The following is an 11306-nucleotide window of genomic DNA, read 5'->3' as shown; positions in this document are numbered from 1 at the left end:
AAATGAGAGAGAAAAAGTCAGCCTTCAAGTGTATAGATAGAAATCAGTGTCTTATGAAGCAGAGCCAATACCAAATGACGATTTAACAGGGCACCAGGTTGAATTCCTGGCACATGCAGTTTCCAGTTCACTGCAATGGAACACAGACACCTATAGCAATTCACGGACCTGTTCCTAGAATAACTGACTCAATCTTTAGGAGTAAAATCACGATCTTTCTACTGAGTTGCAGAATTTTACTGTGTGGTATTCCTTCACAACTGAGAAACAAGCAACAGCATGTTAAAAGCCAGTTGTGAGTGGCATTGTGCTGAATGAAAGACCAAAGTTACAAGAGGTTGTCTACTGATAACCCAGATATCTAAAGCGTATTGTTACAAGAAAGACAAGCTACAGAAAGGAATAGAGAAAACTAAAGTTGAAGGTCACACCACCGGCTCATCGAACTCTCATATCTTTGTGGTTACAATTTTTTTAATGTGACGAGTTATTTTACAGCTTAGAGGTCCTTATAAACTGATAACACTACATAAAACTCCTTGGTAGCATTTAAACATTTGAAAAACAATGTGTCTGGAATCCCGGACTATCAAACAAGGCAGGGATCGCCCGAGTTACCAATGTCCCGCCACTAGAGGGCGCGTAGTGCTCGCCTGTCAAAATACCTCTCTGGGTTTTTGTGTTCTTGTTCATAAATTTCAAACAAATGACTTGGAATCGCAGAATAAACAAAGCCCCTTAGTTCATTCGGCGAAGTTAATCGCTGAGAAACTGCAGCCTTGAGAAACAACTTGAGTGGGCATTCTCCTTAATCTGCCTCGTGCCGGTCTCTGTGACCTTTAACCCCCTTATTACTCAGACCTTGGGGCAGCATTGTCTTGCAATCCTGACCCCACCTCCCTTTTCGTCACTTCTACAAGAGGCTTTTCTGAGTTCTCTCATTTTTTCCACAAGCTTGCAGCATAAAGTAGGGCCCAGTCCTTGTATGGACTAACATGCTGAACGGGCTTAGTACTTCACAGTATGATCTGATGGATTCTAGATCTGAAATGTGGTTGCATAAAGGTAAGAGAAACAGTGCCTTCTGGCCAGGTTTTACTGACAGTCTAGTGCCCGTTGGCTTTGAGACATGACGATTTGTGGGTCATTGTAAATGAGACATTCTTTTAGAGAGCCCCCACAAAATAATTAAAGGAACGTTGAATGTAAAATGGACAGGAAAGGTCAGAAAAGGTGAACAAATGGGAAAGGACTTTAAATATGAAGCATTAAGGACACAGATTTACCAGCTCTTGTTGTCTTTAATCCATTGCCAAAGTCTATGTTCAAAACACTTCTAATTTATAGAGAATACATGGGTGATTGACTACTCATGTCTGCTATGAGCGAAGAATGTGGTTCAGGTATCCATTGCTTTTCCTTTTGCTTTGGCAAAGCTAAAGACCACCCAAGGGAAATAACCTGGTCAAGGTCACTAGCATAGGGAAGAGGGGGAGAGGGGAGCATTTTCAGAGCATTGTAACCCTGAGGCAGGTCAGTGCCCTGTGAAACACAGAATCATGTGCTTCCTGTTCTGAAGGTCACATATCAGACAATTGGACCAGAGAACAATCCAGGGCAACTGGAATGCCTTGAAAACAATACTTTTAAAAAATATTTCATGGTTTCTTTTCCTTTTCTATTTTTCTTGGGGAATCATTGCAAATTTTAAAATATGTATACATAAAAAAATAAAGCATAGGAGTAGAATATGCATAAGTTGATGATTTATGTTCCCTGTCCTGATTCCTCCAGCTGCCAAAAGATAGCTGAAATGTGACTCCCCCACCAGCCTCATTCCCTTGGTTTCTCTTTTTTTTTTCTTTTTTTTTTTCCCCCCCGGAGCTGGGGACCGAACCCAGGGCCGTGCGCTTCCTAGGTAAGCGCTCTACCACTGAGCTAAATCCCCAGCCCCCACCTTTGGTTTCTCTTTTAAGCATCCTTATATCTTCGTATCTTCAGACATTGTATTTCCACTGGTTTGGGGGTATTATTATAAAGAAATGTGAAAATATAAAGTTATATAAAAAACTGAGTCATTCAGGTTGCAATTTGGTTCTTCACTAAAAATTCTATTTCAAAGGTTTCTAAACATCCCACTTTCTGCTGGAAGAAATATTATAGTAAGAAATGTTTGCGTGATGGGAAGTGAAACTTCCCTGCCACTTTGGAAGGCAATTGACACTATGACTACCTTGTAAGCTGCCTGGGGCCTGTGACACGAGAGTTTTCTTCAGCTAAGGCAATGTGCGAGTTGAAGCTAGAGCTGACCTGCTTATGACAAGGGAGGACAGAGACAGGGTTTTGTGTCCTAGGCTTCCCTTCCTTCTAGGTGTGGTTCTCTGATCTCTCAGTAGTTAGTCAGTAAAGGCAGTTTGTTTGTTTGTTTGTTTGTTTGTTTGTTTGTTTGTTTTTTCAAACGACATGACTTTAAGAGCCTGCCCAGGACACTCAGCCTTTTCTCCAGCCCCAGAAGATTAGAGAAACCATGAGGCACAGCACTGGCTCTGCTGCCATGACCTGCAAAGATATGCTGCCCCTGAAACCTCGGCTTCACCACCACATGACTATGACACTATTGGAGCGCCTTCCTCCCGTGGACCACTGCACTGTCAACTTCAGTGCTATGTATCCCGACATTATCCTGGTTCTCCTCAACATGCTCGACTCTCCTTTGTTCAGAGTCCTCAAGTGCTTTCAAGCTGCTCTTAGAACAAAATTCAAGAGCCGTGTGAAATGGCTGTTAAGCCTGTGATGACTCTCCTCTTGCCTGTTCTTCCGCGCCTCTACCCTCCTCTGTTCCTTCAATCACAAGAGCGTCCCCGTCCTTTTCCAAGCATATTGTGAGGCAGGTTCATTCCCTCCCCTGTATTATGACTGTTTCTTATCTCAGTACAAAAGTCACCTTCCCCGAAACGCTGCCCGATTACCCGGAACAGCCCACAGACCCACACCCTTACGAAGGCCCTTCTAACAAACACTCTTTTATTTCCTTCCCACTTCTTATCACTGACTGAAATTGTTTTCCTGTTCACTCGTTCATTGATTTTTCCTCTCAGATCTCATTGTCGGGAACTCTGACTTCTGCCTCCTGTGTTCTAATCTTTGTTTCTAGCCACTTTAGGAGGCAATTGACACTATGACTACCTTGTAAGCTGGTACAATGCTTTTCATCCACTGGAAAATCACTGGATAGTTGTACAAATGAATGAGCTTTACGCTGTTGGTGCAGTGTCCTGATGTTTACTAGCAGCGACCGAGTCCAGTCGGCACTAGCAAGGACGCTCACACCATCTATAATTTCTTACCGTCCTTGTCTTGAAATATATTACTTTCCTCTTCCAGACTGGCTTCAGAGTTGCAAAGAGACCCAATTACCTCGCACTTCATGTAAAGCTATTTATGCCCTTAACTCTTTCCCCCATGTGTATTCCTGTCCAATGTCTGGGAACTGGGAAAAGTCTGAGACCTAATCAGAGGCTGAGCTCATGTCGCTGGTCCTTCCAATATGTTAATTACATGAAGCAGCCAGCGTGGGTGATCTTAAAACCACAGATCCAATCCTGTCACCGTGTAGTCTAAACCTCCTTAATGGTTTTCTTTTGCCTTGTCAAACAATCCCTGATCTTTTATGAGACCAAAAAAGCAAGCTATGCCCTGTTCATGCCACCACCCCATGCCCGCCAGTTCTTCTGAGCTCACTCTGTTTCTGCTCTGAAATGCTCCAGATTGAGAGAGACAAACTGGACCACTATTCTTAATCTAGAAACAAGAACAAATGGATGAGTTTGTACTTTCTTCAGAGAGTTTCTAGTGCTGATTCTTTAGAGGTCAAAATTAACAACAACAACAACAAAAAAGTTAGTAATGTTCTTTAGAGACCAAAAGCCTGACGGAGCATTGGTACTATGTGCTGATAGTGTTAATGTTTAAGGTAACAGGCGAGAATGAAAAGAATCTTAAGATTCACTCTTTCCTGTTCTCATAACATTCCATATAGCCAATTTTAGGGGTCAGTGTTTGCCTTTTTTAAGGAAAAGTGCTATTTACTTATCTATAAACTCCCTCTTGCTCCAACTGTGGAAAATGGAGATTCTCCTCGACTTGTGTATACAGTATATTGATCTACTCAGTGTGGATAGTCTCCATATATGTTTATGTGTGTGTTTGTATGTCATAGACAAGTTATTTAAATTATCTATCTATTCTTTGAGTGTTCTTACCCATGTAAACCTTTGGAACACATTTTGTAATTGTAGATCCTTACGTTGATACTGCAACTAAGAAAGGAAGTTTCTTAAGTAAATTTCCTTCTTTGCATTTGCCTGCTTTTTCCACACCCAAAAGTGATCTCACGTTGCTGTTACCAACTGTTAGGACTTCAGTTCCTAAATACTTACATACATCTCCTTTTCTCATCACATCCTTGTCCTCTCCAACACTGACAGTTGTGGTTGGGCCATGGTTGACAAGACCCCACTCGTCCTCTGTGGTCATGCTTTGGCTCCTCTCTGAATTCCTCTCTGTGGACACAAAGGCTTTTTTTTTTAAGTTTGTTTTTAATCTAGATGTCAGGCCCCTGGACTTTAAATAGGCAGGGACTTTCCAGCAACTTCCATTTTGCTCATGGTAAACATCTCCTCTTTCAGAGCATGCTCTGTCGGTCCACACAAATTGCATTTTCAAACAGAAAGCCCCTGACACGTCCATTAAAAAGGATGGCTTGGGGTGGAGGTTGTGAGGTTGGAGTCCTCATATTTCACTGAATCTGAAATGAAGGGTCAACTTGGGCAATTTAAGTCCTCCATCAACAATATCATCTGGGACAGGATCATAATTCTGAGCTAAGACCTCTGTGATCATAGTACTAGGGCAGAGCCAGTGGCCTTGGATGAGCTGATGTCCCCTACAAGTTTATTCTTCAATGAGATATCATAGACCTGTTCTGAGGCAGCAAGATTTAAGAGAACTTGGGGAGTTTCCAACTGCACCTGGGGTGGGGAGACTTTTTTTTAACAGTATGAGAGATTAAAAATTCAGGGAGAGGTGGGTGTCAGGTAGAATTTGTCAGCATTTTTAAGGAGTGACAGTTGAGATTACCTTAAGCAGAAGCCAAGGAACAAGAATCACTCAGATATTTCTTTATAGTTTCTAATTAATACTGCAGAGATCAATAGATGAATCATTAACAAAAATAGAATTTGAAGACTGACCCATTTTACTGAATGAACTATGACACCAGAAATTGTTCCTATTAGAAATTCTTGTATTTAAGGATTAGATTCCTCCAATTTTTATTGTTATTTACATTTAATAGAAGAGTTGAAATGACTCCAGGCCAATATCTAAGACAGTATGTATAAGAACAATCAGTAAAAATTAAGTACAACAAAAGAATTCTGGGTAAAGCTAGTTTTGGTTTTTAGAAACAGCTGATGAAAAAATACAGATGTTTTATGGCTATGCCTGTGTGACTATGTGGGTATATACCATAAGTGTATTTGTGACCAAAGAGACCAGAAGATGGTGTGGGGTCCCGTGAGCTTTTCCAACTTGGTGCTAGGAACCATGTAAGAAGTGCCAGCTCATATATAAGAGGAGAAGGCATACTGACTGCTTAGCCATCTGCCCAGCTCTAGGACTAATCATAAACTTGGGATTGGTTTTGTGTTGGTAACAATGTGGAAGAGATGAGGCCTGTTACAAGGAAACTTCGGTTCTGACAACAGGTTCATGGGGTCTGATGTGTACTTACTGTGTTTCTTAAGAAAGGAACTTACTGTGAACTTAAGAAAGGAAGAATTGTTTTTAAGCATTCATATTTGTGAGATTTTTTTCTTAGTGTTTGTTTTTTGCTTTGTTGTTTTGTCATGTTTTTTGGCCTTCCAGATTAATTGCATGTCTGTTATCTCCATGGCCCAAAAGTAGATCTGCTTATATAGAGACTGAAAGTCGTAATTAGGCAAGGCTCCTGCTTTTGTGTGGGCCTGTATACCATGAGTCATGGCCAGAGAGTCTAACAGCTCTGGAGGTGTTCTCTGTGTGAAGGAAAGAAGAGGAGGCAGTTATAAACCATAGAAGTGGATGAGATTATTAGAAATTTCATTATTATCTTTCTCAAATGTCTTCAAAACAAAATTTAATACATAGAAATTTACAATTAAGGATTTTTTGCCTCTTAAAAGAACTTGGGAAAACGTGCTCAAACTTTCCACATCTCTGTCCAGGCTTTCAGCCTGTCTTTTTTTTTTTCCTTCCTTGCTGGAGTGAAGCAAAACAAACATATGATCAAGAGAAGAGCCAAAAGAAGGTACAGCCAGAAGGATTTTCCAAAAACTCAAATCCACACACACACACCCGTCAGTCCCCCTTTCAAAGGCCTCGATAGCTACCATGGGCCAGAGAGCAGTACATCTCTAAGAGAAGAACTGAGGACCCGGCCTTCCATCTTCAGCTTTAGGCTGTCAGTGTTGTCAGGACACATACTGCTTGTCCACAACCAGTTCACCTACTATGCCATGAGTTTCTAGCCGACCATTGCTGGTCTTTCTGCTATGACCTGTCCTCCATACAGACAGATATGCGCATTCAAATTTCTTATTAAAAGTACTTAAAAAATGTTTCCACACTAAACATACAAAGACTTTCTTGTCATCCTTGCCTAAACATAAATGTAACAACCGGTCACATAGTGTTGTGATAGGTACTTTAATCTTAGCACAATTTTAGATAGCGCAGAAGGATTTGCTTTGCTCTGTTCAACCACTGTACCTTTAAAAGGGTCTTGAGTAGACACAGGCTTTCATATTCAGAAGGGTCCTGAATTAATCTCTCATGGACAGAAAAGAATGGCTGGCTACACTGATGTTATCTCAGATTGCAGAATACCTTATTTATACATTGTAAGTGTTCACCAAATTGAAATTTCTGTTGTCAAATTTGAAATTCCTGTTGACAAATTTGTCCATTTTTTTAACATTTTACTAAGTTCGGAGTTAAGAGCTCTGTGTTAATGCTGAAGTGTGAGAAAATGCTCACCCATGGACAAAGCATAAATCAGTACAACTTGCCTAAAGAGGGATTCGAACACACATTTCCAAAAGTAGGGTAGAAATGTGACTTCTGAACATTTGTCCTAGGGATGTGTCCTACACACAGCCAAGTAGCTTTGCTCTGGTGGTGCTAACAATAGCAAGTATCAGTAAACAACCAGAATTCTCAACAGTGAGTGACTCACTAAAGGAATCACGTGGGAGTGTGTACTTGATAAATAAAGATGGTCCCGTTGATAAATTGTTTGCCATACAAACACAAGGACCTGATCCTCAAGAACCCACATTAAAAAAAAAAAAAAAAAAAAAGACAGGCACAGGCCTGAGGCAGTGGAGTGAGGGGATGCAAAGACAAGAGAAAACATCTCATGTTTACCTCTGGCTGTCACCCGTTCTCACACACACACACACACACACACACACACACACACACACACACACACCACAAGTAAATAAATGTAGTCCAGTAAAAGAGAATTGTTTTCATCATTGGAAAGATGACATTGCTATATTAAGAAATGGAAAACTGTGACCTGTGTATTATAATCCAAATTTTGACAAAGGAAATGTTTTATTCATAGAAGATATCAAAAAGTCCACATGTGATTATTCAATTACCTATGTGAAATAAGGTTTTTTTGGGAGGGGGTGGTTGGTTGATTGGTTGGTTTTGTTTGTTCTTTATAATAATAAGACACTGTGAAGTGAGATAAAACTGTCAGTAGGAACACATCCAGATGCCTTAGGCTAACTCCTTTTCTCTGGGTAAAGCAATGAGGAGAAAGACCAGAGAGTTAGAATCTCATAGTTTAGAAGCTGCAGCATCTTCCTCCTCTGTCTCTGGACCAATGGAGACACCTGCTAGGACATCTGAGACGTCCATTATCTAAGCAGTAATGGTCTTACATCAGCTAGCAAACTGTAAAAAGGACTGAGCCCTCACTACTTTGTCTTGAAAGCCCCTCCCTCTTCCTATGCCCACCTCACCATGGACATCTCAGCTCAGTCATGTCCTCAAAGAGAAAGCTCAAGTATTTGGCCCCATTCTGATGGCCCTTCTCATCTGAATATAGTGACTGAAGTCTTTTCACCCATCAGACCGATCCAAAAAAACATTTCAAGCCCCAAGTGGACTTTCAAACTCTTCATTAGGGCAGTATTAGGTCGCTTTACCCGTTCAGGCTAACCAGTTGCTCTGGGCTTAAAACAGAGCTTTTGGTCTGTGAGGGTGAGGTGTTATCATGGCAGTCTGAAGGGCTTGGAAGACAGCTCATTGCTTTGCCGGGAATGGCCTCTCTGGAAGAAAAATTGGCCCTGAGTTATACAGAGAAATTAGTAGCATAGCAGTAGAACTGATAAGCACAGAGATCTCGATACCTTTCCTGGAGAGAAGGCCCATGGGAAGAAGGGGCCAGACCTCTACACCTTGCTGGGATTTCTATTAGACTCAGTGGCAAGCAGAAGGTTTGGAGCCAACAAACCTGACTTTAGAATACTGGTTCATGTACCTCATAATGGTGTGTACTAGGCAAGTTACAAAACTCTTGTAAACTCAGTTTACCCACCAGAAAAGTGGGTGCTGTAAAACCTACCCGACAACATTGTTGGGAATAATTAGAATAATACAGGAGACCATGAGAGTACCACATAAATGCTGATGTACCACATAAAAGCTGATGACATCATCTGTGAAAGAGTAGGAAAGTCAAGTGGGGGTACAGAAACGGTTTGTAGATTTCAATATGCTACCTTTTAATTCCACAATGCCAGCCAGCAGCCAGCAGCCAGCTTCCACAGCTTAAGGTATTGGTGAAACTCATTCCATCTCCAGGTAGAGGCCACTGTTGCCCCAGCCTTTCTGAGTAAGGAAGAGTGGTCCTCACTCTTTATAGAGACCACCTGCCCTTCTAGCTTCAGATGCTTGTCTTTCCCTTCTATTGTCATTAGAATAGGCTTCCATTCATGGGCAAGTGTTTCTGTGTCATCAGAATGCAAATGCCCCCCCCCCACTCCTGCCTGTGGTCTGAGAAATTCAGTGGCAGGGAATTTTTTAAATAAAGGAGGAGGAGATGAAAAAAAAAACAAGAATTACCAGTTGGAGCTGGCATTCTTCACGGATGGTGCATTTGAGTTACTGAGGTTTAATCATAAACCTTCATTGGAAAATACAAAACTCATTGATGTCCAGGAGTTTGACATTCACAATGGACCCCCACCTCCTTTCCAAAGGAGGCCTCACTTGAGTAAGGCAAGCAGAGAAACCAACCTCATTTCTAGGGGATTCCTGGTCTTTCTGCATCACCTTAAAGCTTAAAGTTCAGTGTTCTCTCTCTCTCTCTCTCTCTCTCTCTCTCTCTCTCTCTCTCTCTCTCTCTCTCTCTCTCTCTCTCTCCAATAAAGACAAAAGCAATGGCTAAAGCAAACTGACAAAAAGCCTCTTTGAAGGAGAAGACTCGTTGGCCTGGAAGGAATCACAGACATCAAGTCCTCTATCTGTCCGATAAATGTCCATCTAAAATCCCTCCTAGTTGAATGTTGATCCAGCCAGTCTAAAAGCTCACCAGAAAGCCAACATTCACAGATGCATTCTTTTGTCCACCTCAACAACCGACAAGCACTAAATGCTGATGTTAGCAAAAGCAAACCTGTCAGTTTGCTAAGCCTGTACCAACAGGGAACAAAGCAGGCAAAGTACAAATGAGGAAGATACTGTGCTAATACAATGAGAAAATGTATTCTAACAACTGCCTGAAGGAAAAGCTCAAGGAACCCCATGAGTGACCAAAAAAAAGACTTCAAATAGTCAAAGAACTAAATGAGACTAGTGTACTCAGGGAGGGTAGAGCAGAGGTGGGCAGGGTTAGACCACATGGGCTTCACCAGGGAGGTTGGCCTTTCTCCTAAGAGCAAGGAGATGGGTATCCATGGAGTCAAAGAGTAAAGACTAACAGCACACAGCTGGTACAAGCCAGCCACACCAGTACAGCATGAACGTCTGAAGGCCAAGGCTGCAGCTCAGCCTCTCTCAAAGCTTAACAGAGCCACAGAAAGATGACATTTTATATACATCTCAATGCCAGCCAGCCATCCTTCCTCAGAAATTAATGCTGTAACCTTTTGAATCTGATACATATATGGAGTCCCTCCATGTTTTACTCCATGCAGGATGAATTACTGAAAAGTGTTGAGAATTCCTAGCTTCTTAATAAAAAAAAAATCTGTTAAGCCACCTAAAGAAGTTCAAGAACTTATTGCTTCAACATTCTTGGTGTTGCTGATGGTCAAAATTTGGGTGACTTTTTAAAATGTGTATAGGTGTTTTGCTTGCATGAACATGTATACAACACAAGTATATCTGGTGCCTGAGGAAGTCCAAAGGCATTGGACTTACTAGAACTGGAGTTACAGACAGTTGTGTGCTAACATATGGGTGTTGGGAATTGAACCTAGGCCCTCTGGAAGAATAGTTTTCTTAGCAGTTGCTCCTTCTCTCCAATAACATCAAAGACTCTGAAAGCTCAGCCGAGACATGGCCACATCCTGGCACTTAAGTTATTCACCCTTGATCTGTCAGCTACACATAGATGCCCAAAACTCTAAAACAATTTAATCTTCTTATTAAAGTATGCATTTTCCTTGGCTTCTAAGATCTCCACATGCCTTTTCTACTTCACATTATAGACCTTTGAATACAAAGATAAGTTGAGTATTTAGTTTAATTTAATTAGTTTAACTCTCTTAAATTATTGGATATTGGGTATTTCATAGAACTCTGATTTGTTGTCAGAATTTATGAATCTACAAAAGCATCATGTTTCCATCTTTATCTTTAGCATGATAGAACTTATGATAATTAAATAAGAAAATTCACAAGAAAGTCACTTGGGTGGCATAAATCATAGAGTCTAGCACAGGATGATGCATATAGACAAAAAGCTAGATGATGATGGATGGATGGATATGGCGATAGATAGATAGATAGATAGATAGATAGATAGATAGATAGATAGATAGATAAACAGATAAACTAGAGGCTCTGATTTGAGTATAAAACAAGAATGTGTGGAGAATATGTGGAGATTAATGGTTACTTCCAGCTGGGAGTTTAGCAGACGTTTCACTGACAGTAAGACATTTCTACAGACTTGAGTTAGTTTAACAGAGTGGCAATAATAATTGGGAAGCCTGTAAAAGATCGTTTGGAAACATTTACTG

At 41.0% G+C, this 11306-nt stretch overlaps 1 long non-coding RNA gene across 1 annotated transcript in view; it reads left to right on the top strand.

Annotated features, from left to right (window-relative positions):
• Positions 1-385: 385 nt before the first annotated feature.
• Positions 386-11306, top strand: part of LOC134486420 (uncharacterized) — a 74208-nt gene continuing 63287 nt past the window's right edge. The window contains exon 1 of the long non-coding RNA XR_010065287.1: positions 386-1065. This is a non-coding gene — a long non-coding RNA (uncharacterized LOC134486420). The remainder of the gene's footprint in view (positions 1066-11306) is intronic.

Source organism: Rattus norvegicus, chromosome 3 (genome assembly GCF_036323735.1).
Source record: "Rattus norvegicus strain BN/NHsdMcwi chromosome 3, GRCr8, whole genome shotgun sequence".
NCBI classification, from domain to species: Eukaryota; Metazoa; Chordata; class Mammalia; order Rodentia; family Muridae; genus Rattus; species Rattus norvegicus.
The sequence above is the reverse complement of the archived record's forward strand: the minus strand, read 5'-3'. Positions and strand labels throughout refer to the sequence as shown.